Consider the following 27,774-nt stretch of genomic DNA (forward strand, 5'->3'; position numbering starts at 1 on the left):
TTACAAAAATAACCAAACCAAACCAAACACCATGAATAAATGTTTGAAGATATATAAAAAAAAAATTTTTGTATAAAAAACGTGTTCACAAAATTACCGGTTTCAGCATTAAATAACCAAAAAAGGGTCGATACACCGTAAAAAAAAAGCAACCAAACTAAACACTATAATTAAAAATTTGAAGATATAAACACCTTGAAAACCTTTCTTTTTTTTTCTTTTTTTGTTTTCAAATTATTGGATTCGGCTGAAAAGGGTTGGGCAGATCTGAAGAATCTTGCGCTCTCTGTCTATTTTTTTTATTTTCGTCTTTTTTTTTTTTAATTTTCGTCTTTTTGTTAAATTTTCGTCTTCTTTTTTTAATTTTTGTCTTTTTTTTTAATTTTCAGCGGATTCTTATCGAATAGACACTACTCTACTAGATTATTAAAAAGAAAAACTTAAAAAAAGGTCAATATTTAAATATTTGTAGGAGTGCTCAGTTTCTAATGCAACTGTCTAGTAAATTGATCACCCATTTTAGAACCACTCGATGCTTTTAGTCCAAATTTCGCGCATTTGGCCATTTTTTTTAAAGTCATTTAACCGTTTTATGAATTTCGCTTTTTAAAATAATCTTTTAAAAAGGCTAAACTGCTTTTTAAAAAAAGTGGCTAAATTTACGAAATGTGGGTTAAAAACGCCGAATTGTTCTAAAATGGATGATCGATTTACTAAAATGTTGGATTAGAAACTTAGCACACCATACAAATAATTAAATATTGACTTTTTTTTCATTTTTTTTTTTAATCTGGTAGACTAGTGTATATTCAATAATAATCCGCTGTAAACGATGAAAAAATGATGAAAGTTTAAAAAATATAGAGAGGGGCAAGATTCTTCAGGTGCGCAAGGGTTGGTATGCTGTAAAACCTAACAACCAAACCAACAATCTTTTCGCTATTTTTTTTTTTTTTTGTCACCCACTTCTTATAATGTCCTTGTTATTATTTACCATTAATATAAATTTTAATTACAAAACTTCTTTCTTCATTTCCTTTCTTACTTCCACTCAATATGGACAGAAAGAAAGTGGACTTGAACACTTCCGGTCTTTTTTTTTTTGTCTCCCTCTCGACACAAATACACTGTCCTTCCATCTCTCTCTCTCTCTCTCTCTCTCTCTCTCTCTCTCTCTCTCTCTCTCTCTATCTATCTATCTATCTATCTCTCTCTCTCACTCACACACACACACACACATATATATGTTAGTCCATCTTTCGGCTATCATTTTCGCAGACATGTTCCTCCCTTTCTAACAACGTTTCGTCATTTTCGTATTTCGCTATTTTTTGTTTTCATTTTTTGTTTTTGCAGACCTATACCAGAAACCCAAAAGAAAACGAAAGGAAAACAACCCTAAAGCATTTCAACAATCAACACAGAAACGAAATCCTCTTCTTTTTTGGACAATTCTCTATTAATTATTTTTTTCAAAGAAGGAGGAGAAACGAGGGATTGAACCAGAAAACGGACATCTTTTATTGCACGCTCATCCCCACTTGCATGCACACTCATCTCTGTGTTTGGAACAACACCAGCATCACACATTTTGCTCCACAGAACACAGCAAAAAAAAAATGGTTTCCTAGATTAAGGTAAGTGAAAATTTATACAATTTATTTATCTGTAACGTTACACAGACATTCAACACGTTGTATGCAGTCTCGGTCGCTAGGAAAATAAGTAATAATTTAATTTGTTTTTTTTTTTTTTTTTTGTTTTTTTTAACAATGACATTTATTTCCCGGTACTTTCACGAATAAATCTCTTTGATCTCTGTCCTTTCAAATGTCATTTCGAATGTACTTTCGAAAATTCTCTCAGATGTGCTGAAAAAGATCATCGATTTGTGCACACGCTCCTTTTATAGTCTTTTTCTTTGTACACGGCTCAGCATTTGCATGCACGCGTCCACACTCTGTTACATATCTCCCATTTATCTATCTATCTATCTATATCTACTATTATATGAAAGGAACCCTGTCTGTATATGTGAGAATTCGTTCTCTACAGACTCCGAAACAACTGAGCCAGTTTTTTTTTTAATGAAATTTCACACAAATGTACAAATGTACTTTACTTTCGAACATTCTCTCGGATGTGCTAAACATGATCATCAGTCTGGGCACACGCTCCTTTTATAGTCTTTTTCTTTGTACACAGCTCGGCATTTGCATCCGCGCTCTGTTACATATCTCCCATTTATCTATCTATCTATCTATCTATCTATATCTACTATTATATAAAAGGAACCCTGTATGTATATGTGAGGGTTCATTCTTTACGGACTCCGAAACAACTGAGTCAGTTCTTTTTTATGAAATTTCACACAAATGTACTTTACGTATCTGGCAGTGTTCTTAAAAAGGTTTTGTATCGGAATGTCTTTGATAAGTATCGATAATCGATGATCGAAAAAATCCGATGAAAGAAGGGACAGGCGATTTTGACCAAAGTTAACACCTTATGCCGCCTAACATCGCAAGAGCATTTGAGAAGTTTTATTACCACACAAACCGAAAAGCATGGCATCTCTCTCTCACTCACACACACACACACACAAAGTTCCTTTTATATAATAATAGTGATAACGCATATTATATTTCTGTAAACAAACACTGATGTATAAAAGTATATTGTCGATGGTGGTGAACGAGTGCGGGTCAAGTAAGAAAGGTGTAAAATGCATGATTATTAACTGGAACTCGAACGACAGTGAATCTAAATTTGAGTTTATTTGACGTGCACGTATCAACCTGGAAACGCTCTGTCTGAGATTTCACCTTCATTGTCAATCGAGTCATGCAGCTAGAGCATTTATTTACGACGACGTGTTACCATCTGGATGTAATTTTTTACAGATAACCATTGCAAGCTGTTTAGCATTTTACGAAAATAAAGCATATCAATCAGCTGCGTTTTGTTTCTTCCGGCCAGGTGCGTGCCTTTGTCACATATATTTTTTATTAAATCAGGTGACATTTTCTGTACATTCGATTATTGTTTTTTTCTTTCCTTCAGCTGAATGTTTATCGTGAACTCTCAGGCAAATTGTTATGAAACATGAGATAAGAATATTGCATTTCTGCTGTGTTTTTAACGGGATGCACATGTTTGGTCTATGTGTTGACGTCAAAAAGAGTTAATATATACATTAAGGTTAGACTAGGAAAACAGTCAGAGTTCAAAACAGTCAGTGCGATTTGGAGAACACTCTGAGTTAGTCCGGCAGAGAGTTAGCTGAAACTCCTTAGGAAGCAGAGGGGTCAAGACGATAAAATGTAGCAACTTAGCCATGCATTGAATTCCAATCACCAGCTGGAAAAATAAATGTCTTCTATTTGTTATGTAAGCCTTTTGTCCTCGTTGTCATCAACTGCAAGGTAAGGTGTCTTTGTTTTCATTGTCTTGTATAATGAACTTTGTATGTAAACCCCTTCCAAAGGTTGACTGTATCCCCGTCTTTAATAATGCATTTCCCCTACTGTTTAAAGACTTCCATTACACATCTCTGCCTTTTCTGTCTCGTCGTCTCTATGCACCCCGTTATATTACATATCTGTTCTGAACCCCTCCACAACGCAACACCAGTTCACTACTAGAAACACATTTCAGTACAGAATTAAGTACAATAAAGTCTCAGTTCAGCAAAGAAACACATTTCAGTTCAGAGACAAAAGTAAAAGTAAGAGTAAAAGAGCGCGTGTGAGCGCATGTGAGAAAACCAGCAGCAGCCGAAGGATAGCTGGCTAGTGAAAATATTAGTAGCAGCAGCAACCATTAAAGCACTTATGCAAATTTGCAAGTGTGCGCGAGCTTGTGTCACAAGAAAAGAAGAGAAAAGTACATAACGTGGTTGAGGAGAGAAGCAAGTTGCGCACTGGGCAAAATGGACGTGTAAAAGTCGAGAGCAAGAAAATGCTTGCTCGCGTCAGTGTAAGGTGGCGGTGACAGAGACCTTTAAAAAGCACACGGGTGTGCGAAAAGATTTGGAAATATAATGAAAATCGTTGTTTTGAAGGAACTGTGAATAAATGTACTTTATTTGCATTTTTTAAAAATGCCGAGCCGGATTTTTATTTATTTCCTGTTGATTATTGTTTCCTTGTTCCTGCGACGTTACATTAAGTATAAGAAAGACTCAGTTCAGCAAAGAGACATGAGTTGTGTTTCTATAACAATAAACCATGTCAATCAGCTGCATTTTGTTTCTTCCGGCCAGATGCGTGCCTTTGTCACATACATTTATTTTGTCACGCACATTTATTTAACACCAGGTGACATTTTCGGTACAGTTGACCATTGCTTTTTTCTTTCATTTAGTTGAATGCTTATAATGTACTTTTGAGCAAATCGTTATGAAACCCGAGATAATATTACATTTCTGCTGTGTTTAAAAAAACACTGACGTGTAAAAATCCAATGAAAGATACATATTGTCGGTAGTGGTGAATTAGTGTGAGTTAGTTAGAAATAAAACATAGACGCTATCTTAAACTATTTGTATAATAAAAAAGACAAATCTTTTCCAAGTGGTTTTAATTACAAAAAGTTACAGATAAAACGACACGTCCAACAAAGGGGTCAGTGTTGCTAAATAGAGCCAATTCAGTAAAGAGGTGCATTTCTGTTCTGAGACTAAGTATAAGAAGTGACCTAGTAGCAGAGAGACGCATTTCAGTACACAAACTAAGTACAAGAAGAGACACAATTCAGCAGAGAGACGCATTTCAGAACGGAACTAAGTACATTAAAGTCTAAGTTCAGCAAGGAGGCGCATTTCAGTACAGAGACTAAATATAAGAAAGACGAAGTTCAACAAAGAAGTTGCGTTTGAAAGATACCAAATTTGATGAAATTAAAAAACATATATATAGCACGCACTAATCACACGGAATCGGTGTCAACTGAATCTCCCAGGTTACAAATAACATTTTACAAATAGTCTATCAGGCATGTGTACACATTGTGATGATCTATTGAAGTGAAACCGAGGCAGTAAAAGTTGAGGGTTCATCGAGAGAATGATATGGAAATTATGCAATAGATGCGTAATGTGAGCTTTAAAAACGAGCTCAACTTTTGATGAGCTCAGAGAAGAATTAAATCAAGACAACATGGGGAAATGCACACATAACAGAAGACTTCGATGGTATGGTCACGTTGAAAGAATAGTTAGGAGTTTTCGGGTTATTAGATGTAGAAAAGGTGAGGTAGCAAGTTAAAATTACAGGGGAAAAAAACAGGGAAAACATTGAGAAAAGTGATAAAAATGGGCTCGAGGAAAAAGGGAGATAAATAAAAAAGTAGTTAGAAATAATTTAGTTTAAAAGTCGATTTCTAAAAGCGGTCGAACGCATGTCAGCATGTGAAACGGAGGTTAAACCGCTGCTATTGATTCTGCTGTTGCTTGTTTGTTTGTTTGTTGAGCATCATTCCTATTGATTTATTGGCATTCGTTTCCTTAATATCTTTCTATTAAGAATTCTTAGAAGGATACTGATTACTTATGGGAGGGACCACGAGAAGGTTGCCAACATCCCTAAATGAAAATGCTTTTGTAGAACGAACTTGGTTCAAACAGCACATGCAGGTTGTCAGCCTGCATCATTAACCACTGGATCACCGTTACCTCTCTGCTGCTGCTGATGATGATGATGATGATCATCATCATCATCATCTGGGGAACTTTGGTTTGAAAGAAGATATAAAACAACAGACTTCCATTTTTCATTTCAAATTACTTTTGACCTCTTTTGACCTTTGGCTATTGCCGTTTTAAAGGAGAGCGTTGGAAGCTAAAGAGAAAATGTTATCATTAAATAACAAAGACAAATTACATTTAGAAATCTACCTATGACCTTGGCCAATCATAAATAGTTCACAATGTCATAATACCTAACATAGAATCAATTCTCATTACAAAGAGGCCATACAAAAAAATCCAATCGTCTTCGGGTAAACTTTGCCCAGGGGCTTGTGTCTTGACCTTATCCAGAAAACTCTACCCCATACATGCTTAGTCAAAATCTATAATCTAACGCTAAAAATAAAATGGTCTGTATACAGCTGCCTTGTTGTTGTTTTTATACCAGCTGAAAATTCGTTTTATTACTGTATTTAGTTCTGTACTGAAATGTATCTACGTATTATTTGGATTCATCGGATTACTGTTCTCATCTTGAGTGTTATTGTCACAACGTTTCGGCCGATGTAATCTCCGATCTTCTTCATGCGTATCTTGTTGAACTCAGGAATGTTTCTGTCGAACTCAGGAATTTGGATAGAATTTAGAACAAAATCCATTATTTACTTTGCAAGGGTAGCATGCTTCTGTTTCATCGGCCATAACTGAACAGAAGTTCTAAGTATCGCAATTGTATTTTTCGGTCGCCCACACTGGGAATTAAACCTTAAATCTTCATGAGAATATCACTTTTACAGTTGATCTTTCCAATTACTGAAACCACTGAGCTATGGACTGAAAAATAGAATTGTGAATTATTTAGAGCCTCTATCTAATCATGGCTGACGAAACGAGAGCATGTTAACCTCGTGATGTAAATAAATTCAGCCCAAACTCCCGATTTTAACAGAAACATTGCCGAGTTCGACAAGATACACCTAAAGAAGGTAGGAGGTTACATCGACCGAAACGTTGTGAAAATAACACTCAAGATGAGAACAGTAGTCCAAAGAATCCAAATAATATGAATAACCAATCCTCATCTCAAAAATTCAGAAACGTGAAATGCTGAACTAGGTCTATTCTTGTACTTCATCTTTGAACTGAAATGCATCGTTTTTAGTTTACTCTTCTTTGTCGGAATGAGGCATTGTTCAGCTACGTCCTAGGTATTGCAGCCTCCCACATATTACCTCCTTTGCCTCGGGGGGTAGGGTGGAGGGGGGAGTGGTGTTTACTGTCGATCATCAGGCACCATTGATTCAATCTGAATCAACCAGAATATCCCATTAACAATTAAACAGGGTAAACCTGGTTCCGCTTATCACACCTCTTCTTTGGATTTAGAATCTTTATTTATTATGTGTATAGAATGGTTCAAGGTACTGCATAAGGGCGATTTTGTTTCTTTGAAAATTCTGGAATTAGTTGTTATTGCCCTGTTTAAGTAAATCACCTTAAATAATTACAATATCAACATATATATATATATATATATATATAGTAAATAGAGGACAACAAAATTACAACTTTTCTTTTACTTGGAAGTCACCACTTATCAAGGCCCGGAAGCCACTCGAGGATAAGAATTAATGAATGTAAGGTGGTAGTGTAATTATCTTTAATCGTGTAAACTGCGTAGAATTTGATTATTTATGAGGACGGCTGAACAAGAACTTGTTTACATTGGATTTGAAGGATGCCATGTTGTACTCAACATGGAAGCAGGCCAGCGGAACAGTGTTCTACAGACGGACAGTTCTGGGAAAGAAGCTTTGTTCATGGCATCTGTGTTTAGATTTAAGCCCAGTTGGGAAATTGTACATAGTGGTTGTATTAAGTTGTGTGTGTTTTGTGAAAGTTTTCAAGGGAACCATAGATTGGAGTTCTGTCGAGAACTTGCCATGAAAATAGCAATAGAGCAGAGACATGCTTATAATGTCGCTTCTGGGAGAAAGAGGTTGCAGGGAAGAGAAAAGGCCATCACCTACTAGGTTCCGAAGCCAGTTTTGGAATCTATCAAGGCTGGATAGGAGGTAGCTAACAGTTCCTGTCCAGATGTAGCAACAGTACTCCATTTTAAGGTGTACCTGGCTCTTATACAGATAGAGGATTGCATCGGCAGTAAGATAGCTACTGGATCGGTAGAGTGATCCAACCATTTTCCAGCGATCTTAGCAACAGATTTGATGTATATGTTCCATTTCAGATCAGGAGTGAAGGTCAGTTCCAGATGCTTGTTAAAACATGGAGCTTCCAAAAAACAAGAGCCATTCATTTTAAATGGGGCCTGATGGTGATATTAATGAAAGCATTAATTTATTATGATGTGTTTAAAAAATAGTTAAAAAAAAAAAACTGCCGTCTGAATTTGTATAACAGAAAGCTTTTGTAAATCAATTTAGGAAAAGTTATCTTTCTCTTATTGCTTTTTAAACGAATGCCTTTTAAATGTTTTTAAGTGACATATTAAATTTATTGATTTTAAACGCTTTTCCAGATCACATCCCAAATTCTGCTGTTTCTCGTTTATTATATACTAGTGGGGGGTACCCGGCGTTACCCGAGTGTTTAGAGGTGTGTGCGCTCGGGCGGGGAGGGGAGAGTAATCAAAACATAAGAATAAGCGAAGTAAATATTTTTAAATATTAAAATGTTAAAACTTAAAAAAATCGAAAAAAAAAACACCAAAAAAACTAACGTAAGGCAAACGAAGGATGTTAAATGTAAAAATCGGAAAAACAAAAAAAGAAAACGCGAATGTGATGGAAAAAGAAAACAGAAAAACGAACGTTAAAACTTCTTTAAAAAAGCTGAAAAATAAAATAAAAAAAAACACGTGAAAATGGCTTAAATAACCCTGTTTCAATATTAAAATTAAAAAAAAAAGACATCTCACACCACGATTCGAACCCAAAACCTTTAAATAATGAGGCCGCCCTCTAAGAAACTGAGCTAAGACGACGTCAACGAAATTGGATCGGTTTTTTTAATATTTAAACTAAATCATATTTCGACGTCATTTGCGCATGCGTAGAAGCGAACTTGTCATGAGAGGACGGTTTTTTCTGACCCCTCCCTGTAGAAAACTGATGATTTTAGGGTGAAGGAATTAATGTTTTTGGTCAATTTTTCGATATTTGTCGGGCGAAGGATCGAAGTTTAAAATGATACCAATCTCATGAAAATCCGTGACCCGCGTCGAAAGTCTTTGCGAGACATACAAACACACATACATACATGCATACATACATACAAACATACATACACATATTTTCGCTTTTATATATATAGACTAGCCTGGGCGCCCGGCGTTGCCCAGGTGTTTGGAGGTGTGTGTTGAGCAAAAAAAAAGTGGTAGTGGGCAGACAGGATCGAAACAGGACTGCAAAGGAGAAAAATAACGTGAAAAAAAGTGACATGACGGAAGGCTAATCAATCGAAAAGATGGGAAAAAAAGCGACCCTCCTTGTTGAAAAGTGCCCAGTTGAGGGTGAAGGAATTAATGTTTTTAGCTAATTTTTCGATATTTGTCGTCCGAAGAGTTCAGCTTCAAAACGATACCGATTTCATGAGAACCTGTCACCTCTGTCGAAGGTTTTAGGCAGACATACATACATACATACATACATACATACATACATACATACATACATTTAAACAGACAGTTGAGATTTATATTATAAATTTTGCTTATCAACGATTGTCTTCAGACGAAATGTTGGTCGAATTGGGAACAATTTTCTGACACTTATTCAAAACTATTTACAAATTCTGTACCTCAAAACAGACACACACATACACACACACTCACAGGTGTGTGTGTGTGTGTGTGTGTGTGTGTGTGTGTGTGTGTGTGTGTGTGTGTGTGTGTGTGTGTGTGTGTGTGTGTGTGTGTGTGTGTGTTTCCTTCTTTTGGTAAAATATGTTTTTTCAATTATATTTCACTCTTTGCGTATACCATTCCTTTTTGCGTTTTTTATGTTAAATATAAGTACAGAGCATATATAAAAGAATAACACTACAGCTACATTCTAAGGTTCAAGTATTTATTTTTCATGCAAAACAGCTTCTCCAGCATGTTAAATGTAGGAACACTTTTTACAAGTCTGTTTGATTATGCAGAACCAATCGTTTATTATGATGTCAATACCGACTCTTTTTCGAAGAAAAAATAGAAATTCTTTGCTTACGAAAAAAATGCATTACAATATACGGTCGGAAAAAGAAAGAAATTTCATAGAAAACTCAACATTGTGCGTTAGTTCAGGTAACCATCTTGGTTCCATTGACATTATACAGGGTTTATTCACCGTTTGAATAAATTTTTCTTTTAAATGTTTTTTTATTCTACAAAGCAATTATTTAATATTATTACTATTACTTTATTCATCTAATATTTATTTTCTGTCATTTGTTAATTAAAGTAATATCAAAAAAGAGTTCATATAAGTTTTAAATACAAAACTAATTCCTCAAATTTTATGAATTGTGTTTTTTAAAGATCCATAGAATGTAAGATTTTTCGCTAACTTGCTTATGTTAATAAGGTATATATATATATATATATATATATATATATATATATATATATATATATATATATATATATATATACATTTGTGAGCAAAGAAAATGGGCCAAACAAATTTCATACACTAAAAGCTATATTGAACAAAGAACAATTGAACAAGGAAACTTAAACGAGTCTAATAACACAGAACAAGACATTTACTTTAATAAATGAATAAATACTTAGGATGGAATCGCATTCCTTTTTGATTTCTTTAAAAGATCAATCCTTTTCGACATGCTCTCAACGAAAGTGGAACACTGTGAAGAGGATATCTTATTCCATTCACTTTGCACAGCTTCCCACAGTGTTTCATTGTTCGAAAATATTCTTCCATCCAATGCACGAGATATTATGGACCAAATATTCTCGATTGGGTTTAAATCAGGGCTTTGACCTCGCCAAAATATCACATTAATTGAATTATCAGAAAACCATGTTTCTGTGAGTTTAGCAATGTGTGCAGAGGCATTATCATGTTGAAAAATAATGCCCTGAGATATTCCCAGTTTCTGGATACTTTGTAACAGTCCTGTTTCTAATATTCAAATATATTCCTTTGCATTGATTGACTTCTCACATCTAATTAGTTCCCCAACACCTGCTGCAGTAAAAGTTCCCCATACCATTATCCCTCCATCCCTTGTGTTTAACTGTCGTTTTTATGCAACTTGGTGAAAATCTTTCTCCAGTTCTTCAATTGCACCATTCAGGAGCATCGGGAGCATCACTTACAAGACAAAATCTTGATTCATCTGACCAGAAAACATTCCTTAACCAGCCTGTATCTTTCTTGCCATAACACGAGAAATATCTCTTTCTATCATTGATGTTCTTCTTCGATAAAATTGGTTTCTTTGCACACCTTTTAGAAGAAAATCCCATTTCTTTCATTCGTCTAGATATTGTATGTCTAGAAAGAGAATTTCCAGCCCCCGTTTCGAATTCTTTGCTATGGTCAACATAAGTTTTCTTTCGATCCTTCAAAACAGTTAATTTAAGCCTGTGATCGTCCTTCAAAGTGAATGCGACCAGATCCAAGTTTCTCTTTTGCAAAGCATTCGACTTCGAACATTTGACCAATTCGCTTCACTACAGAAAAAAGATGCTTCCACATTTTCTTTTCTTAAAATATAAAAATTAATCCTGCAATTTGTTTTTTTATATTCTCACCAAGATGCGGTCTTACCATTTTTAGGATTCATTTTTCCACTTATTATTATATGCTATAATAATAATGATGTGCAAAATAGAAATTTTCAGTTAAAATTAACAAAAATTAATGGAAAAATATTGAAAAATCGATTTCTTCCTTCTTTCACTCTCGACCCATTTTTTTTGCTCATATATATATATATATATGCGTTTGAACGTATGATTTTATATCAGATAAATGAATATAATTTATGTAAGTTTATAGGGACTAAAGTAGGAATTATTTCGTATTTAAGAGAGAAAGATCTCTACTAACATAACTAGTTACTCGGCTCAGTCAAAGGGGAGATAATACAATTGGAAATTTTAACAATTTGCTCCCTTATGTTTTAGATATCATTGCATTTGTTTACTATATTCGTATTTATGCACATCTGCATATACAAACATACATACGGACCTATATACCCACACATATACACCCCTAAACACACATATATATATATATATATATATATATTTATTTATTTAATAAAATAATCGTAAAATTTATGCAAAATTGTAAAATTTATGCAAAATTGCAAAATTTATGCAAAATTGTAAAATTTATGCAAAATTGTAAAATTTATGCAAAATTGTAAAATTTATGCCTTCATGTTTCTAACTCATACTTTTATTTTATAGTTATTTATTATGCGCTAAGAAAAATAATTATTTATAAGACATTTGTTTAATATCTTATGAATTTCTACTAGGTATTTGAATGCATATATATATATATATATATATATATATATAGCGATTAAGCTACACTGAATATTCCGCATTTCATCCACTCTAGGACTGAAATGCGGAATATTCCGTGTAGCTTAATCGCCATATATATTTTATAAATTACTAACTAGCTCTACCTACGTATTGAGCACTTTTGAAGTAAATACTTAAAGTTTACGCATAAATTCATATTTCGTATAGTAATTTTATGTGAGTAAATGAAGTAGTTATATATATATATATATATATATATATATATATATATATATATATATATATATATATATATATATAGTGTTATAATGGAATAATTCCAGAGGAAATCCGGGTATGAGAACTCAATGTGGTAAACAGAGCAATAATTATGTAATTTCCGTGTTATATTTTTTATTTTATATATATATATATATATATATATATATATATATATATATATATATATATATATATAACATATGTAACTGAACTGATAAAACGGTAATAAAAAAAGAAAACACACATTTGCCTTGCAATAGTATTGAGCACTCTCTTCAGGTTTTTAATAATTACCAATTTTACTATATATATATATATATATATATATATATATATATATATATATATATATATATATATATATTGATAAGAACTGTGATTAGTCACTTATATTTCGCCTTTTATTCATATCAATCCTTTAATTTATAAAGCTCGATGTAATTACAGATGTGTATATATAGATCTATTCTTGACAGCACCTGTTTCATAGCGCAGAATCATACATGCAATTATTATGTTATTTTATGAATGTATTTCGCCCTTAAGTCACAAAAAAAAAACTCTCATCAACTTTAAAAGAAAATAAAGAAACATGGGCATGATTACAAAATCGGAAGAGAAGCTGCAATTGTGTTTTCTTTTACTTGCGCAATCTTTGAATTTTTCGTGTTTGTTAATGGGAAAATATGCTTATATAATTATTTCAACTATTCTTTAATTTATGAATTACAATGTATGTTAAATATAACTATATGTTAAATATAACTATATGTTAAATATAACTATATGTTAAATATAACTATATGTTAAATATATGGCATGTCCAAGATGTTATTCATCTTGCCATTTCTTTCTCTCCACGTGTGGAAAGAAAGAACTGATAATATAACCATGTTATAAAAAATGATAAAATAGTAATAACATATACTCACGTTATATAAAAATAAGATAGAAACACATAAATGTTAATATAATCACGTTATTTACCCTGTTGCTTAGAATATATATTCCACAATTCATAATAAGTTCAATAGTTTATTAAGCATATACACACTAAGTATTTTTTTTTTTTTACTTTTTCCTGTTATTTTATTTATAACTGCCATATTTACATACATAAGCATATTTTTGGCTCGAATTTTCGTTCAGTCATTATTTGAATGTCACGTGATCTTCACAGATCATCCGACTCCAACCGCACGTAGTCTTCTTTGGAAATTATTCACTAAACTCATTGAAACTTTAATCTGACAAGTAATGAAAAAAAAACATGAAAATAAAAGAGTTAACTCCCCCCGCATTATCAAAAACTGGAACAGAATACTGCAAAGATGGAAATAAATTTTGAACCAAATAAAAAAGATAAAAAAAGACAATATGGGACGAAAGAAAAAATTAAAATAAGAATAAATTACAATGAAAATAAATTACAATAAAAAAAAAACAAATTACGAAATAGAAAAAGAAAAAAAAATGTTCATAAACAAAGATGTCGTCTGTAGTTATGACTGAATTCAAACATTTGCATGCTCGTTCACCCATGTGAAAAAAATTTATCTCCTGTCTTTTCGGAGGCAACTTAAAAGCCTAAATTGAAAATCTTGAACAAGTCTCTCCTCCCTCCTCCCCTTTCTCTTCGTACCCCAATTGTTGTCGTTGTTGTTGTCGTTGTTGTTGTTGTTGTTGTTGCAATCACTGTCTGAGTTTCGATCAGTCTCTCCAGCTCTGAACTCTGACTAAATTCCGTATGGAAAGCGAGACCCGCCTTCCATTAGTGAAACTTTCTTCGGTGAAATGTGACTGGTATGAGGTCAGTACTGCATCATCCGGATATTTGCCATTGGAGGAGAAGAGATACGCGGTGACTACTTAAATGATGGCAAAGAGTTTGCGGTGGAGGAGGTGTCTGGGAGTAGGTAGCGTTTGTGGGCAGGTCGTGAGAGCTTCCAGAAGAGAAGATTCAATCATTTTGTTTCGAATTAAAAAAAAAAAAAGAATTGGTGATTTGAGTAGGAACAAAACATGGAGAAAGAGAAGGAGAAGTAGCAGCAGGAGGAGGAGAAAAATGAAAATGTGTCGAGAAGAAGAAAAAGAAAAAAGATGGATTATTGATTTGGTTTAACGGCATATCAACCAGTTTTTGTTCATTTTTTTTAATACCAAGATTGTTAAAATCTGCATTAAGTCCATATTATATAATGTAGGTATGTTTCTATCATATATGCATACACTTATGAGTAAGGTTTTGAGATTTGTTTTGTGTGATTGGTATTTTTAACTCATTATATTTTTGAAATTTATGCATTTCTTTAAGAAAGACTGCAATGTATATATATATATATATATATATATATATATATATATATATATATATATATATATATATATATATATACTAGCAAAAGTATCCGTCGTTGACTGAGTTCAAAAACAGTCTACAGAAAATGGACTCTGGTTTATGAAAGTATGATAGGTTATGAAAAGGAAGGGCTGTAAAGAGATAGCTTCGAATTTGAGGGTATCCAAACCAAAGCAAAATATGATGAAAGTAAAAATAAAATAGATAAACCCCATAATTTATTATACCATACCTGTTCACACTGAAACACTTTTCACAATATTCTGTGGATCTATATTAAAAAATCTTGTTAAACTTTGTGACATATTTCCATTCTATGGAGGTCAGGCGCAAACGAACACCCCATAATTTTATTATACCATATTTCTTCAAACTGAAACATGATTATCAAAGAATACTTACGCAGATAGATATGAAAAGTCTTTATTAAAGTTTGTGCCAATTTCCATTCTGTGGAGGCCAGGCGCGAACGCAGGGCCCACAATTTTATTATACTATCCCTATTTAAGTTAAAACATACTTATCAAAGTATTATTATTTACATCTATATCAAAAGCACTTGTAAACGTTTATTTTTTTATTTTTAAATTTTTTATTTCCATACTTTGTGGACCAGGCGCGTACACAGACCCCACAATTTTAATGGATCATCATTATGCCAGATCAAACATACACATTCCTGTGTCTCGATACATCTTCTATCATTATATGTGATCAGTTTTCTATAATATTCAACCATATAGGAGCCTATTCGTGACCAGACACACACACAGACGTTCAGCTTTATATATATATATATATATATATATATATATATATATATATATATATATATATATATATATATATACAGCAGGGTGGGTAGCAAAAGTATTTGGTACATTGGTTTATTTCGTATTTCTCAAAAAATATCAACTTAATTTGAATGAAATTTACACTCAATCTTTCAGCAGATATTAATTATCTAAAACTAAACTGGAAATGAAAATATACTTAGTTAACAAATATTTATTAACGAAAAATCAAATTACACATATGCAAAAGTACTTAACACACTGTCAAATTTCATTCTTAAGCAGTCATTTAATTGTGCTACAATATTGTAACCAATTAGAAATTTCATTCTTAAGCAGTCATTTACTCTTGCTACAATATTTCAACCAATTAGAAGGCATCCCAGGGTTCCAGTTTCTTACAGGTCAGTTGATAACAGTTCTCAGAAACTGCACAGGTTGCCTTTTTCATTACGGTTTTAAAATGGTCAAAAAAAATGAATTGACTAATGATACGTGCCAGGAAGTTATAGCAAGACATAGACATAGTACAGGAAAATTGCTTCAGAACTAAATTTGGTGGTTAGAACAGTTGGGACTATCCCAAGAAAGTGGGAAACAACAGGTGGTAATACTAAAAATCTTCTAAGAAGTGGTCGGCCATATAACTAAAATGATATTACTGCTCGTTACATTGCTCGTAATGTGAAGAAATAACTATTTCTGACTCGTTCAGAAATTCAGAAGGATTTGCAGGAAGCAGCTATTAAAGTAAGGAAGGACACAATCAAGAAATTATTGAATCGTATAGGCCTGCATTCTAGATCACCTAGAAAGAGTCCATTTTTGAGTCCTAGACGTGTGAAAGATCGTTTGAAATTTGTTTATAAATATCAATGTGAATCGGATGACTTTTAGAATAAAGTTATTTGGTCAGATGAAACAAAAAATGAGCTTTTCGGAAGAAAAATGTGCATCCGTGAATGGAGGAAAACGGGCACAGAATTTAAACCATCTAATACCATTCCCACTGTAAAATTTGGAGGTGGAAGTGTGATGATTTATGATTGCTTTTCTAGAAATGGAGTTGGAGGAATGGAAAATCATAGAAGGGAAAATGAATGCAGCAAAATACACAAACATTTTGTCAACACATCTGCAGATATAAAGGGTGACCCCCCCCCCTTAAAAAAACGGGCCCCAATTCTAATTAGGGCCCGTTTCTTAGTGTTTTGTCCGAATGAAATGAAACTTTGGTCATAACTAATTTATTATATTCAAAACATCGCATCAAAACACAAGGGTCTTTGGCCTTTTTTTCTCCGTTCTACAGCATATGTTCTAGATGGCCTTTATTCAGCTGTTGTATGTTTTTTTTTGGGGGGGGGGGTCACCCCGTATTATTAGGCCGTGACTTTACCTTCCAGCAAGACAATGATCGCAAGCTCAAGTCTAAAATATCTATCATATAAGAAACTAGTAGGCAGTTATGGAAAGCGTTTGGAGACTGTAAGGCAGAACAGAGGATATACATGTAAATATTAGTAAACGTGTTAAATACTTTTGCATAAGGGTAATTTGATTTTTCATTAATAAATATTTGAAAAATAAATGTACATTCATTTACAGTTAATTTTAGATAAATAATATCTGCTTAAAGGGTGAGCTACCAGATGAGGCCGTCACTTATAAGAAGGGAGCATATGCATGCTCATACCGTTTCACATAGTGTTACCAAATTTGGCAGGATAACCCACCATGGAAAGGGAGAAGTTTGGGCAGGTTACATCACTCACTCCAACTAACGGGGGCGGAACCCCAGGGGCGGAGTCACTTATAACTGGAAACCCTGTGCATGCTCACACAATTTGATGTACACTCCTAGATTTATCAAATATGGAAGGATAACCCACCATGAGATGGAGGGGAGAGTGGTTACAGGTTACATCGCCCACTTACACCAACGTAGGTGGGGCTCTATGGAGTTAGTTATAATGGGGAATACTAATCAGTGTTCACACGTTTGAATCGATAAAGATTCCCACAACTGCCCCCTCATGTTCGTTTGAGTAGAGTGCATATCAAACAATTACCTCCCCCCTCCACCCACTTCCACGAAGATGATCTGAGCAATGTCGGATCTGTCTCTGTGTACATCTATAGGACGAAAAGAAATAGAAGATACCGAAAGTATGTAGAAAATAAGCATCAGTTTAAGAATTAAAAGATCATTTACATTGTTATATAAATCAGAGTCCATTCTTTAAGGTTCTTTCTGAACCCAGTCAACGATGAGTACTTCTGCTAGTGTGTATATATATATATATATATATATATATATATATATATATATATATTAATACCGCTAGACACTAGTGTTTCATGCTTTTGGAAATTAGTGTAGGGAGTCATGATTACCGCTGGTCAGGAGATTCAAGTCTGACCACGGGACCATTAGCAAACAGCTTGGCAAACGATATATATATATACATATATATATATATACACACACACACACACAAGATTGTTGATTTATTTATTTTTAATAAGCGATTCTGTGGTAATTTTTTTCACTCCCAAAGTGCTTTAAAGGGGGAGATAATCTGCCCTTTGTTTGTATTGTAGTCACCCTACGTATTATTTGTAATTAATTTATTTAGATATTTATTTAAATATTTTTACGTGCATAAAATTAAGTTATCTATAGACATGACATGTTTCAAAGTTTCACTTTTCGTCAGTATTGCTAAACTTATTGAGACTCGAACTCACCACCGCTCGATACGTAACCTGATGTATTTACCACCGGACTACGAGATTTCAACAATTCTATGCACGGTTTTTATCACATTTTAAATGTAAGATTTTTTATTTATATATCTTTTTATAAGGGATTCGGTGGTTCCTTTCTTTTTTCCTTCACTTTAAAGGGAGAGGTTATATAAAAACCGTACATAAAATTGTTGAGATCTCATGGTCCGGTGGTAAAACATCAGGCTACATATCGAACGGTGGCGAGTTCAAGTCTCAATAAGTTTAGCTATACTGACGAGAAACATGTCATGTCTATAGATAACTTAATTTTATGCATGTAAAAATATTTAAATAATAAATTAATTACAAATAATATGTCCCAAAGAGGGTGACTAGAATATAAACAAAGGACAGATAACCTCTCCCTTTAAAGCTCTCATTGAGTGAAAAAAATACCACAGAATCGCTTATAAAAAAATAAATAAATGCAAAAAGGGTGAATACACAAACTCTATCTCTGCTAAATCGCTATGTTCATGATAGGTGCTCTGTACTAAAGACCAAGTTGAATTCCAGTGTTTCTTTTCTAGTGCTTCCCATCTGTGGACCAAAATACTATAAAACTGCTTCTTCAGCTGACTACAACATGGTCGTCTTCAAGTCTAACATAAACAAATACTTCCTCCAAAGTAATCTTATATCGTATTCCTTCGGTTGTTTCCAATCCCTTCATGGTAGCGTTCACCTTCTAATTGACCATCTTATACTCGAGTTGCCCTCCGGCCTCGATAGGCAGTGACACATTAGTAAAAAACAAAATTTGAAAAAAAAAAAAACACACTCAGGAATGGATAATATGGCGCGAAATTATACACAGCGATACGTAATCATATGAAACGGATTGGATCGCTGGAGCCGAAAGACATAGACAGGTCAGAAAAAGCAAAGCAAATAATCAGACAAGAACCGATGGCATTCACTGTCCAACCTGTCAGATTGGACTTTCAAGGATTGTCAGCCATTTGAAACGAATGAATAAATAGGTATATACGCACACACACGCACGCACATAAAACTCTAGTTGAAGTAAGTGTCCCTAATAATGCTGGCTTTAACAGAGCCGAGAAAGAAAAGATAACGAAATACCAAGGGCTAAGATACGATATGAAAAGAAACTGGAATCAGTCATTTGGGAACACAGGAAGCGAATAAATAAATTAAAAAAAGTACATATAGGCACGGACATAATAATAATAAACTGTAGAGAATTGAATACCTACTGGAGAGAACTTAAATGCCTACTAGACACAGTCTATGAATGTCTAAGGTCTCTCTGCATAAGGGTTTGTAGGAAGAACATGATATTACGATAATTTCCCTTCAAGTAAACCCTGACATCACATAGTATTCGCGGCCCAAATAAGATCTTCTCAGTATGGTTAACCCATACTGTCTTTTATGAGAAACTAGTTTGAGTGCCCGATGTTGCCCGGATGTTTGGAGGTGTGTGTTAAGCATAAAAAAAAAGTTTTAGTAGGCAAGCAGGCAGGCTCGAACCCGTACCGGGAAGGAGGGAAAGAATGTGAAAAAAAAAGTAACGTCTTTGCCGTTGCGTTCATCGCCAAAAGTGGCAAAGGTTTAAATTAAGGCTAGTCAATCGAAAAGAGAGGATGACTTTCGAAAATATCGGCAACAAAAGCGACCTCTCCCTGTAGAAAAGTGCTTAGTTGAGAGTGAAGGAATCAATGTTTTTAAATAATTTTTCGATATTTGTCGTCCGAAAGGGGGAGTTTCAAAACGATACCGATCTCGTTAAAATCCGTCGCCTCTGTCGAAAGTTGTAGGCAGATGTGTTGCGAGGCTATATAATGCATGTTCACGACTTAACAATAAAGAAAACCATTATACCAGTATATATATATATATATATATATATATATATATATATATATATATATATATATATATATATATGTATATATATATATATATAAAAAAAATACATTATTTATTTAGAACAAAACAAAGTAAAGTTTATACATCGGTGTAATAATTGGGTAGTCACGCAAGGACGTGTGTTTGTGGCTTGTACGCGTTGACCTCTGTGGAAGATGCATAGGTAGAGGTTACAGTTCATATTTTACTGAGTGATATATTGCTTAAATATTACAGTCTTGAATTGTTCATATTGTGTGCTCTATGTGTATGCATCTTACAAGTAACAATATTTATGTGAAAAATATACAAGCCTACCTCATGTTATTGCTGTCGCTCTCCGGGTGCATGCTTATGAAGCGCGTGGTTTACACGTGTGCATGGCTTGATGTCCAGCGAAAAAGAGAGAGAGAAAAAGGGACGTAAACGGAAGGTTATGTCAAAGGTCACCGGAAATATACGCGTGCCAAAGTTATGTTTGCACGTGGTGTGCTCTATGCGTGTGTGCTACTGCACACAGCTTGTTCTGTGTCTATGTGTTTGATCCAGACAAAGCAAATTTGGCAAGTCTAAACGGCTCACTATAGATGTACATACATACATACATACATACATACATACATACATACATACACACATTTAAACAGACAAGTAAGATATGTATTATAGAAGATGGTGTATCTTCTCCAAGTGAAGCTACCTCAAGTAATAGTACGAAACTGGATACTCTACCAAACTTATTAAAAGAAAGATAATTTTTCTTAATTTAGCTTTGCCTCGACAGTCAAATTTAAATTTTCTTCCATTTTTTTTACGCACATTTAATCTTTCTTTTAATAATATTATTGGAATTCATTCCCTTTTCCTTGTACCAATTTGTGAATTATTCCACGGATTTCTGCCTTTTGGATTACTTTGAACCATCTTCCAATTACGCGATTCCTTTGGATTTTATGTGTGCGAATGGAAATTTAACCAATTTTCTTGGATTCTGCATTTTTGGATTTTACCATCATTGGATACTTTACCCTTCACCAGACTATCCATTCATGTGAAATCACTCTTTTCTTCACCCTATTTCCTATGCTTCACTTTTTGTTATCAAGTAAGATCTATTACTTATTTGTAGTTTCATTAAATACTTTTGCAAGCAAAATCCGATCCTGCATTTTGCTAAATCCTCTGATGAGAAGGAAAGTATTTCTTCGAAACTCCGCGGATTAAGGCCTATCAACTTATTTAGTGTTTCCTTTTTAAAATTAAATATGTTTTCAAGTCTTTTTCAAAGTGTTTTTTAACATGTTTTATTAACTACTTGTTTTTATTATAAGCTCTATCTCCTATTTGGTTTTATCGAGCTTTTACATCCGGTTGAGATTACTTTATAAATATTAATTGTTTAATATTTATAATTTACTTTAGTTTTGCCATCTTTGATCATTTTGGTAAACTTAACTGTAATTCTTATTTCATATATATATATATATATATATATATATATATATATATATATATATAGAGAGAGAGAGAGAGAGAGAGAGAAAGATAGAGAGGGGGAGTCTGTTTTAGCCCGACTATTTCCAACGAGGATGAAACGTGGAAGCTTCTGTGTAGTTTAATTGCCATTGATATATCTTCATAACTTACTACCTAGCACTTCTCACATATTGATTACTGTTGAAATATTGAAAATCGATGCATAAAATATTACATCTCCAACATTTTATGTGAACGCATCAAATAAAGAAAGGGAAAGAAAGAGAAAGAGAGAGAGAGAGAGAGAGAGAGAGAGTAAGTTTAGATAAACAAATTTATAAAATTATTAAAGTTCTAAGAATTCTCTAGAAAACTCTATAACAGCTCTGCTTGATCTAAAGATCCACGCGTTGAGCTGCTTTTGATAGCCGCCGTATTTGGATATTGAATGTCATACTTTTATGCCAGCTTCCCTTATATTTGAAATTGTTATTTTATTGTCCATCTCTATTCTATTTAAATAAATATGCTGACTTTAATTCACACACACACACACACACACACACACACACACACACACACACACACACACATATATATATATATATATATAAACAAATGCATATATGTATAAATATGCACACACAAACACACACATAAATGCATATATGTACAAAATATGCACACACACACACACACACACACACATATATATATATAGTCATCCACATACAGTACTGTTTCGCTGTTTCACAGCTCATCAGTGCGGCTAGACAGGCAACTGCCTCAAGCTAGGATATATATATATATATATATATATATATATATATATATATATATATATATATATATATATATATATATGGGAAGATATCCGAAAATTAAAAATAATAGAATTACAACAAGGGTCGCTGAAAGTGCTCAATTATAAAAGAGCAGATTGTATTATTTTTTTAAATTTTTTATATAAATACAGTCATATCTTGCTACGATGTGCAGACCGTTGCAATCTTATTAGATAGCATCAGGCAAGAAAAATTAAGGGACAAAAACAAAAAAGGGTCCAGACCTTTTCAAATTTTGAGGAGAGAAAATTTGCCAATTATGGCAAATTTTCTCTCCTCAAAATTTGGAAAGGTCTGGTACCTTTACTTTTCCATGTTTAAGCTTAACCATATTTCTTTTCATGCTCGCATTTTTCTGTTGTAATCCATAATTTTTCCAGGCTTCCAATAAATTCACTTGTTCTTTGTTTAATTTCAGTCTTATTTTTTTGCCCCCATAAACATATATGTAATAACAATGTACGGCACTCGTCTGCTTTCAATAAAATCCCCCTCCAATTATCTCCCTCTCATGCTTTCATTCTCTCTGTTTCACTTGTTACTTATCTTTTTGCGACAGCAGTGAATTAGTAGCAACAGTAGTCACTGAAGCGACGTGGTTGCTATAGAAACCACTTATAAAAAGCGTCGCCTCCTCCTTAAATATTTTAAACGATTTTGAACACCAGAAAATTCATCAAAACTTTTGTTTTACTGAACGAAAATTGAATTTTGTTTTCACAATATAGCTGAGAAGGTGATTTATAAACTGTAACAATTGTTTGAAATTTGGTCGAAAAATGAGTGAGCAGTGAAGCTTTAAAGCAGTTCTAAATGACTAAAACAGCCACTTAGCCATATATTCAAACACTACCGTCTTTGAATGCTAAGAAATTTTTTCGCACACACACACACATATATATATATATATATATATATATATATATATATATATATATATATATATATATATATAAAGAGAAAGAATAAAGCAAGAACTTGTTAAAATAAAAAAAAATAAAGCAAGAAGTCCATGAGAATTCTCTGGAATTAAGGAGAAAATGTATCTGTTTTGGAAACCGGACTTCGCATATACAAACATGTTCCAAGCCTCCTTTAGCGCCGGCTTTACAAGAGAAAATAAAAATAATAAAAAAAAGGAATAAATAGAAGAGACTGATCTCTAAAACTGAAACGATGTGCCAGAGAGTTGATGCTTGCGTCAGCTTCTCAGAGAATGATTCTTTTCGACAAGTTGTTTTCTTTTTTTTTAATCTGCATATGTTTGTGTGCGTGTGCGTGTGTGTTTGTGTGTCTAGGAAAGACTGATGTATTTTGGAAGTGCGCCAAACCCGTGATGAAATAAATCAAAGACCAACAAAGTGCAGACTGCTGTTTAGCGGTTGGAGCTTTTTTAGATAATGATACATTCAGAATTCCTAGCAGGTTCATATGGTTGTGATTATCAACGTATTCCATGGTTGTGATTATTAACGCATTTTAAAGAATTATTCAAATTTGTGATTACATAATTGACTTACTTTTCAGTGAGAGAATATCAAGATTTATGATCTTGAAGAACTTTTCTGTATAGGTTATTGTCAAATATTTCCCATCTCTTTATAGGTTCTAATTGATCCCGGTGGAGCAGCATCTTATTTTTGCGAATTTCTGTTTGGTAGTTTATTTCTTCTTAAAATAAACAACAAAAAAAAACAAAACAAATCTATATATTAATACGATAGCGTGTGTGTTCTTTCGTGTGTCACGCTTACATCCGAGTCGTTTAATTGTCATGTTCTTCTACTTTTTGTCATAAATAATTTTTTCAAGAATTTTCATAAGTTTTGGTTTCGGTTTCGACCATAGCTGCTGGCACTTCATCTATTTTTTTTTTTTTTATATATAAATAATTTTATTAAGAACTCTTCATTCATAAGTTTTGGTTTCGGTTTCGATTATGGCTGAAGGAACTCAAGTTATATATATATATATATATATATATATATATATATATATATATATATATATATATATATATATATATATACTGATATTTTTTCATAAGTTTTTATTTCGGTTTCGATTCACGCTAATGCACCCAATTTATATGGATATATATTTTTTATTTTTAAAATCACAACTTTATAACATATATAAACTTTATAATATTTAAAAATCGATAGAACATTAACTCTATAATAATATATACTAAATCTGCTAGAATTAAAATATACTTAAGCATACTTTATGACCGGGCTTTACCGGGCGTTCGTGCTAGCTTAGATAAATTCTTTTGCAGTTTTAACAAAAAAGCTACAATCATATCACAGCGTCTCCATTTACACTTAATATCTACAGAACGCCAACATCAGTATATAACATGTGAATGAGTCCACTGTGGAATTTCCACAGGCCCCGCTAGTTGTTAGTAAAATGTGATACTATGAAATGCATGTCTGATCCATTTAACTCCACAGACCAGCGACGCAATGACAATTGCTTGTTGATAGCGGTAATCAGGTTATCTATTAGAACGATGAAAACAAAATCAAATATCTTAAATAATAATAATAATAATAATAATAATAATAATAATAATAATAATAATAATAAAACTAAAAGCTAGTTTTCCTTAAAAAATTGGTTACCGCTTCTTAATTATCATAGCAAGTATGTATTTCCTAAAATTAGAATTTTACTTAGCATATTTACCGGAAAGTTTTAATCCACGAACAAATTATCCAAGGGCAGTAACTCTTCAACACTATTTTTTTTTTTTACTCACTTTCAACCAAAACAAGGTGTATTGCCACTTGGACGTAAGGGGCTACTAATTGGAACCATGCCTAAGCTTTTGGTTTACGTTACATTTGAACTTCTGCATATCAGTACAGTTAGGGAAGCAGGTAGCAGGAAGGGAATTCCAAAGTCTAACTGTTCTAGGGAGAAAGCTATTAGAGTAGAAAGCTTTCTGGCATTTCGGAACCTTAACAGTAAAGGGACGTGATTTTGCTGATAAGCGGGTTTGTCAGGGATATGTATGTCGAGGGGGCACAAGTGCAACAAGTTCGTCAGAGCACATTTCATAAAAATACTTGTAAAACAGGTACAGGGATGCAACATTGCGGCGATGGGACAGGGATTGGAGCTTAGTTGACAAAGGGGGACCTATTAGATTGGAGAGCCTTTTTTTGGACCCTATCCAAGAGGGAGAGACTAGTGGTAGATGCACCAGCCCAGATGTGGCAACAATGCTCCATGCATGGACGAAATGGTGGCCTTATAGAGGTACCGGATACTTTCAGGTGTGAGTAGTTTTCTAGCACAATAGAGGGAGCCCACTTTCCTTGCAGCAGCCTTTGCACTGTCCTCAATGTATGTGTTCCTTGTGAATGTTAAGCCGAGGAGTTTGAAGGAGGAATTCTCAGGTAGGGAGTTATTTGTCATGGATATCGGTGTTTGAAGAGGTTTCTTGTTATTGTTAAAGGAGAGCAGCTTAGTCTTACTAGCATTAAATGTTAGCACCTTAGCTACTTTAAAGATGTCGATCTTATTATTGACGCATGTTAAAATATGTTACTGGAGCCAATTACAATGCCGCTGCTCCAGTCATGGGCTGATGCACTAGTCTCTCTCTCTCTCTCTCTCTCTCTCTCTCTCTTTCTCTCTCTCTCTCTCTTGTATAGTGTTGCCGTGTCTCCAACCTAATAGGTCCTACACTGTCTACCAAGCTCAAGCCGATAATGTAGCACGCCTGTGCCTTTTCTTACAAGTACAGAAGTTGTTGAGACGAAGTTACCGAACTTATACTTCCTCAATGTAAATATCCCCGACCAACCTATCCAGCAGCAAAATCCCACCCCTTCACTGTAGAGGTCCCCAAATATTGGATGACCTTCTTCTTTAATAGTGCTTTTTCTCAGACTGCTCGCATTTTGAATTCCCTCCCTGTTCACTGTTTTCCCGACCACACCAATATGTAGAAATTTAAATGTAATGTAAAAAAACATCTTTCAGTATACCGCCCCACTTAGGATGCCCCTATAAATGTGGATTCTAATAATTGGCAAGGATCTTTATTAATATTTCAGCTGTTTTTAACAGTAACATGCGGTTTATGTTGTCTATCCCCTTTTTATAATCATGTTTACACACCGGTTCTCATTAGATCATTGAATTTAAGCAACGTTCAACCTAGTCAATACCAGATGGATGACTATATGGGAATACCAGACGCTATCTTTAGGAGGATGTTGAGACCTCCCTGCAAGAACTGTAAAAACTTAACATGCAACCAGACGGACCAATTAGTGTAACCAAGCCATCTTCAGTCTCTAAACTTAAGGACTAACCCTAAGTCCCTATGGCTACACTCTTATCTTCATCTAGTGATGGACTCTTCAAAATGTAACTAGACACTTATTACTGGAACTACGGCTCTGATGCTCGGAGCATGCAAAACGTGCATGACCCTAAGTCTGTATGGCAATACCTATAATTTGTTGGTTGGCCACTCCTCGTCAGACGCTGCGGTTGAGTTCTTCTGTGTGGTGCTTTAGTGAATGACCCATGTATATCGCGTCTCTAAGCTGTAGTTTGGTGTTGGGTTCAATGTAGATTCGCCATAATCAAAGCAATTCAACAATCAATGATAACGCTGAGAACATCTATAATATAAATCTCACCTGTCTGTTTAAATGTATGCATGTATGTTTGTATGTATATATTGCGTGTCAGGTCATGTCATATGCTACTGGTACCATTTAACCCAGTACTACCTGCCTCATGGTCGGGTCACCGGCGACTAAACTGGTTCCCCCACCAGACTTGTTTGGTGAGGAAGGTGGCTAGTCTCCCTGAAGGATTAAAAACAAGACCTTCCAAAGGGCGAATGAACTCTTTTTCTGAGTCAACGGCCAACTAGCACCGTGTATATTTGTGTGTGTGTGTATATGTGTATTGGGGTGGAGAGGGCTCCCGTAAGCCGTGGTGAAGGCAACCTTTCTAGGAGAAGCAAATCTCTGATTTAAAAAACCATAAAGCGGAGGACCAGTACCCGCATTAAGCTGGTCTGCAGTTTAATTTGTTGCTGGCTATCTTGCTCTTGCTTGTTGCTGGATCTCAACATTTTGAACCGACAGAGAGACTTAGCTGTCGTACAAAGC

The 27,774-nt window shown here is 33.9% G+C and overlaps 1 protein-coding gene across 2 annotated transcripts in view; it reads left to right on the forward strand.

The window, feature by feature from the left end:
- The window catches only part of LOC145303664 (uncharacterized), a 1,499,272-nt gene that overhangs the window by 329,478 nt on the left and 1,142,020 nt on the right, over window positions 1-27,774 (forward strand). For both annotated transcript variants that reach the window (XM_080145262.1, XM_080145263.1), the window contains exon 3: window positions 1,357-1,637. The gene's annotated coding sequence lies outside the window, so the exon portion shown is untranslated. The remainder of the gene's footprint in view (window positions 1-1,356; window positions 1,638-27,774) is intronic.

This window comes from Euprymna scolopes, chromosome 19 (assembly GCF_053919585.1).
Source record: "Euprymna scolopes isolate OS-2025 chromosome 19, ASM5391958v1, whole genome shotgun sequence".
Taxonomy (NCBI): domain Eukaryota; kingdom Metazoa; phylum Mollusca; class Cephalopoda; order Sepiida; family Sepiolidae; genus Euprymna; species Euprymna scolopes.